Raw genomic sequence first — 7,546 nt, forward strand, 5'->3', positions numbered from 1 at the left:
ACCATAAAGTAACTGCGGGTATCAAATCTGCTCAATCAAGGAGTTTGAAATCCATCGTGAGAGTTTGATTGCATCTAAAATCCTTCCCAGAGTTGCATATGTAACATGTGTGCCACTAGACTATTAATTTATTGGACACATGGCCCACTAATGATATCCTCAAATAATTAGATTATCAATTGCACCACTATAATTACTTTAACACGATGATCAGCACCGTCCAAATATTGTCCATGTAAATCAACGGATAAATATCATTGGTTAGTCACTCGGACGTGATCCTGTGCTTGTGGCCCATCCGAGACTTGGAATTTCATCATTTTTTGGCAAAGTATACATTTCAGCAGGCTTATCACAACCATTGTGTGAAAAATTACATACATTCACTAATTAGAGATATTAAAGTTGATTTAGTAATTAAATTCAAACCCCTTATATTATGAATAGCTACTTTTGTATTAAAGTTGATTCTCAATCCAGGGTCAAACACAGCAAGAGCATTTCAAATCAAGGGGGTTCTGAATCCACGCTCCCAAACAGTCCCTAGCTCTTTGGATGCCCACCCACATCAAGCTACTATCGTAAGAAGCTACATGGGGCCATGCAGATGCCTGTGCTAAATCCACTCCGTCCATTAGTTTTTTAAACTCACAGTATGTCAATACTACCAAAAAAAGAAAAAAAAGGGCAGATGCAAAACTAAGGTCTACCACGCCACAAGAAAAGGAAGTGATTGAATGCCAACCATTGGAAACTTTGTGTGTGTGTGTGTGAAGTTTTGGATAGTTTATCCTAGTGGCCATAACCTTACGAACGGTTTGGATGGAATCACCTTATGAACTATTAGAATAGCATATCACCATTACTGTGAGCTACAAGAAGGTTCTTGAACATCTCTACTCTTTTATAGGTTATGGACCACTTAAGTTACGAATTTGGCTTATTTTTTAGTCCATGTCCTAACATGAGCTGGAGAAACAGACTGATGCAGGGGCTATATGGATAACCTTGTGGCTCATTGAGCTAAGTACAAACCCAACCCAAAGGGACACGGATTAGGTACCACCCTCACCAGGACGCAGTGGGAGATTGCATGGTGGGATTCTCAGTTAGGCTGCGAGCCTCTGTTAGAAACAGGATTGTACAAAGCATGTTAGAGTTAGGAAATCACACAATTTTTCTTTCTATGTGCGAATAGATAAGATTAGAAATATAAAAGATTTAGTAGATGAAAATCACTTCTAACATAAACAAGCAAATCATCAAACAAGTACAATGTAATGCCTCGAATTTTCGCCAACTGGGAATTTGATATCCTTGGGCGTTACTTTGATTTCTCAATTTGAGTGTATGTCCATGCATGCATTCACATGAGCTTGGGACCAAAGGAACAGGATGAGATCGTTCACCGTCTTCCTTAAGGATAACTACTCTGAATCCACGAGCTCTCTGGACTCCTCGCAGATATTCCTCGAATCCATGAGAAATGAAAATAGAAATAAAATCTAATAAATTTGAAATAAATTGATTGATGATGAAAAATGAATTTTGGAACGTTTTAGAAACTATACCAAAAATCGTTACTTTTAGGCAGCTTGTACTTCCAAATTTTTTAGAATTTTTCTAAAACTCATAATGTAATGAAATTTGTTAGGGCTAAATTAGACATGATGATAAACTACCATAAAAAAATTATAAAAATAATATAGTGTGTTACGATCTTACAAAGACTCATGAGCCGGGCATTGTGGTATTGGACATCGTGTCTGAGTTGTTGGCTTACGTTGGGGTGACGTGCCTGCCACATAGGTAAAACACTAGGTGACAAGCCCACCATGTTGGTAATATATTAGGTGACGAGCCTTCCCGTAGTGACCACCGAGCACTGATGAATGTCGCAACCCTACCATGTTGTTAATGGTTTGAGTGGCGTGCCTTCTCCACATTTCGGTATAGGTGACAACCTTCACCCTAGATGTGATTGTCCTTGAGTGATAAGCCCTAATATTAACCCGATTGAGTTGTATAGACTATTGGTTGATAAGCCCTAATTTTTATAAATATTTGCCTTTATTGTGATTTGTATAATTCTCATATGGGCAAACACCATGTTTGAAATTTTATTTTTGATATTAGCCCTATATTTTTGAATTTTGCTATCTCTACCTCACTTTAAATCTACTAAACTGAAATGTACTACTCTGATTATTTGGGTATGGAATAAATGTTAATCTGAATGAGGACATGCATATTTTTTTATTAAGTTCACACCCAGAAACTCGGGATCAGATTCTCTATACTCGGGTGCCGATTTTCTGGGCGTAACATACAATGCAAGAGACACTAAGATTTTTTATGTGAAAAACCTTCCGATGTGAAGGAAAAACTACGGAACCTAGTTCAACACAAATCCACTATAATCAAAATATACAATCATCAAGAAACCTCTCTTAGATATACCAACTACATCACCCAAAGGTGGATTACAAGCAATATGAAATAAATGAATTCTCACCAACTAGGGATTGTAGAAAATCTCCAACATAATCATTCTATGTGCAAAACAATGAGATTAACAATATAAAAGATTTAGTGGATGAAAACCACTTCTAATATAAACAAGCTAATCATTAAACATGCAATATGCAAGAGATACTAAGATTTTACATGGAAAATCCCCGATATGAAGGAAAAACCACGAGACTTAGTCCGACACAAATCCACTATAATCAAAATAATGGAAGTATAATCATCAAGAGATCTCTCTTGGATATGCCAACTACATCACCTAAATGTGAATTATAAGCAACATGAAAGAAATGAATTCTCACTAACTAGGGATTGTAGAAAATCCCAAATACAATCCTTCTATGTGCAAATCAATGAGATTAGTAATATAAAAGATTTAGTGGATGAAAATGACTTTTAATACAAACAAGCAAATCATCAAACATATAGGATGCAAGAGACACCAAGATTTTTTCTGTGAAAAATCCTCCGATGTGAAGGAAAAACCATAAACCTAGTCAAGCACAAATCCACTATAATCAAAATAATGGAAATATAATCATCAAGAGATCTTTCTGGGATATCCCAACTACATCACCCAAAAGTGGGTTATAAGCAACATGAAAAAAAAATGAATTCTTACCAACAAAGGATTATAGAAATCCCCAACACAGTCGTTGGATAAGACAATCGAAAGAACCGACGTTGTAGATGGAGCTTTACAAACCTAGATGTAGAGATTTCGATACTAAAAGGCTCTTGTTATTCTTTTCTTGCAAAATCCCATTTTTTGTTTTTCTTCCTCTTTCCTTCAAAAAAGAAAACCTCAAATGTTAACTCTAATTATCTCTAAACAAAAGAAAAATTACTCTTATTTTAGTTGCTTGGCCAAAAGACTAAAATACCCACACACACACATGTGGTACTAAAATGCTACTTAAGCCCACACATGTGGGTCTCCACTCAACATGAGGAGGGAACCTAATAATCCTCCCTTCCTGATTCATAAGGAGGCCTCCGCCATGCCCAAACCTGTCATGCTTCCTGCAAAACTCATGCTTGTCTCTAGGTAAGGCATTGGTTATCATATCAAAACCATTCTTGTTGGTTTAGATCTTCTCAAGTTGTAGTAATTTTTCTTCAAGAGCATCTCAAATCCAATGATATCTTACATCTATATGCTTGGATATGGAATGGAGACTTGGATTTTTACCAAGGTGGATAGAACTCTGACTGTCACAATAAACAACATAAATATCTTGTATCGAACCAAGTTCTTAAAAGAATCTCTTCATCAACAGCATTTCCTTGTATGCTTCTTTAGTAGATAAGGCCACACATTTTTGCAACTTGGACTCCCATGACACTGCTCCCCCTGCAAAAGTGAGTATATACCCCAATGTGGACTTCTTAGAGTCAACGTCGCTTGCCATATCTGCATTTGAGTAGCCTTCTAACTCATGCTTACCACCTCAAAAGCATAAAGACACCTTGGACGAACCCCTGAGACATTTGAGAAATCATTTAACTGCTTCCCAGGGCTCTTTGCTAAGATTTGCAAGAAATCCTCTAACAATACCAACTGCATGTGTAATATTGGGCCTCGTGCACACCATAGCATACATCAAATTTTCTATTGTCGATGCATTGGAAACTTTCTTCATTTCTTCACTTAAAGTGACCTATAAGTGGAGAACTAATAGATTTTACCTTATCCATATGGAACATTTCAATCAATTTCTCAATGTACCTTTTTGTGATAACCAAAGTTTGCCGACCTTTCTACCACGAGATATCTTTATGCCAAAAAATTATTTTGTGGGTCCCAAGTCCTTCATGGCAATGGACTTGCTTAACTTCTTTTTCAACCTATCAATTTTGCTAATATCTGGAACACCAATCAATATACCAACATAAAACAAAAGAATAACAAAATTACTATCAGGAAATCTTTGAGTAAATACATTATGGACTGAAGTGGTTCTTTTATACCCATGATCCACCATAAATGAATTAAACTTTTTGTGCCACTGCCTTGGGGCCTATTTTAACTCGTATAGGCTCTTCTTCAACTTGCAAACCATGTTCTCTTTACCTTTGACTCAAAACCTTATGGCTACTTCATATATATATTCCTCGAAATCACCATGAAGGAAAGCTTCTTGACATCCAGTTGCTTAACATCTAGATTTATGCTTGCAACCAATCCCAATATTACCCGTATACATGACATCTTCACCACATGCAAAAAAATTTAATCAAAGTTAATGCCTTTCTTTTACCTAAATCCTTTCACAACCCACCTTGTTTGTACCTTTATTGTGAGTTCTGTTTTTCAGTCTTCAATCCGAATACCCACTTGTCCTTGAGTACTTTCTTGTCCTTTTATAGCTTCACTAAGTCATAGGTGTGGTTCTTATGCAAAAAAATTTGTCTCCTATTGTATGGCTCTTAGCCACTCCCCTTTATGTTCATTGGTTCAAGCTTCTTGATAGTTCTCAGGTTCACCCTCATCTATAAGCATGACATATTCATGAGGTGAGTACCTCTTCGACAATTAGGTCGCTTTACTGGACCTTCTCAATTGATGTTCAATTGGTGGTTCTTGAGGGGGTTGCTCCCCTTGTTCAACATCACAAACTATTTCTTCTTGGCCATGCTCATCTCTCCCATTATCATGCACCATGGGAAGAGGAAATGGATCTACATCAATAAGATTATCAATACCAGGCTATGGCTTTTCAACTTTTTTAATGTCTTCAATTGTTTGGTCTTCAAGAGAGACCATGTCCTTGCTTCTGATCACCTTCTTGTCAATTCGATGTCATAACCTATAGCCAAATTTTTCATCTGCATAGCCTAAGAAGATAAATTGTTTTGCTTATCATCAAGTGTGGACCGCTCGTCTTTGAGAACATACACAAATGCTCGGCAACCAAACACCTTTAGGTGTTCATAGGAAACATATTTCCTGGTCCATATCCTTTATGCAGCATCTCTATTTAGAGGAGCTGAAGGAGTTGGATTAATTAAGTGACAAGTGATTCGCACAGCTTCTCCCCAAAATGATCTTGACAATTTGGCTTGTGAAAGCATACACCTGGTTCTCTCCACAATAGTGTGATTCATCATTTCTGCTACACCATTATACTGTGAAGCCTCAAGAACGGATTGCTCATGTCGAATTATGACTTTTACAATACTATTCAAAGGGCCCAATATATTCGCCACCATTATCTATAAGAATACACTTCAACGGTTTACCTATTTTCCTTTCCACCATAGTATGAAAATGCTTGAACACATCCAAGACTTGGTCTTTAGTCTTCAAGGTATATGCCTATACCTATGTAGAAGCAACATCTATGAATGTAACAAAGTAAAAAACATTACCTAGTGTTTTCACTTTCATGGGACCACAAATGTTAAAATAACCAATTACAAAACATTTATTTTCTTTTGGAGGGGATTTTCATGAAATGTAACTCTATGTTGTTTTCCAACCAAGCAATGAACGCAACTATTTAAATGCGTATATTTTATATTGGAAAGAAGCAGCTTCTTGGTGAGAATTTATAGGCTATTTTCGCTCATATGACCGAACCGCTTGTGCCATATATTAATAGAAGAATCATTTTCCATTGTGTTCACATCTTACCTCTTACCATCACAAGAGACCCTTTGTAAACCTCCATTGACTGCCACCAAAATTATTGTTAAAGCCTTCTTCATCCAACATTTCCGCAAAAAATAAATTAAGGTGAAGATCAGATACAGGCCTCATATCCTTGAGAACCAACATGCAACCAACATTTGTCTCAATATGCACATCATCCATCCCCACAAATTTTGAAGAGTCATTATTACTCATCCTCATAATACCAAAGTCCCATGACTTGTAAGATATGAAAAAGTCCTTAAAAGAACTAGCGTGATATGAAGCACCAGTGTCAACGACCTAATCTGTGTCTTAACATGTGAAACTGAGACATGCTAGTTCACAACCCAAGAAGATAATAATATCACCATCTGAAACAATTGCAATTGTGTCATTCTCTTCTTGTTTTTCCTTCCCTTTTTTTTCTTTTTTCTTCTCCTTCTTAGGCTTTCAGCACTCAATTTGATAGTGGCTTGACTTGCCACAATTATGACAATTAACATCATTTCTTAACTTGAACTTATCTTTTGACTTCTCACGATAGTGAGGCTTTCTGCTTTTATTCCTCCCCCTATTTTCTGTAACAAGTGCTTCTGATTGAGTGGACCAAAGGATTTTCGCATTGTTCTTCATTCAACAAAATACTTATTACTTGGCTCATTATAATAACTTCATATGGAGTGGAGTTATTTAGAGGCACCCCTAAGGTCTCCCAATTATCGAGTAAAGAACTGAATAGTAGCAAGGCCTTCAACTCATCATCTACTATTATCTTCATAAAAGAGAGCTGATTCATAATACTTTGAATTTTATTTAAATGCTTTGCAATTGAGCTTCCTTCTTTTTATACTTCAAATTCATAAGCTTCCTAATCAAGAAAGCCTTGTTATTCGTGGTCTCTCTCATACAACCCTTCCAAATTCTTCGAAAGTGATTGTGCCGAAGTTTCTGTAGACATAATGAATGAATTATCATCCAACCATTACCGAATAAACTCGACGGCTTTCTGGTCTACTTAGCTCAAATTCATAAGCTTCTTAATCAAGAAAGCCTTGTTATCCGCAGTCTCTCTCATATAACCCTTCCAAATTCTTCAAAGGGATTGTGTTGAAGTTTCTATAGACATAATGAATGAACTATTTATTGGGAGACTGCAGCAAAAGCACACAAAGATGAATAAAGTGAAATAATCCAATCGCACCAAGCAAGCACAACGCGAGCACAACAATTTTAACGTGGAAAAACCCTTGTGGGAAACAATCCACAGCACAAAACGACAGAATGCACTATGAAAATAAAAAATTACAAGAGATAGAAAGAATACCTGATTCGAACAAGCCTCAAATCTCCCTTACAAGCCCTTAAAACCCTGGGAACGAA

The sequence above is a fragment of the Magnolia sinica genome, chromosome 3 (assembly GCF_029962835.1).
Source record: "Magnolia sinica isolate HGM2019 chromosome 3, MsV1, whole genome shotgun sequence".
In the NCBI taxonomy this organism is placed as follows: domain Eukaryota; kingdom Viridiplantae; phylum Streptophyta; class Magnoliopsida; order Magnoliales; family Magnoliaceae; genus Magnolia; species Magnolia sinica.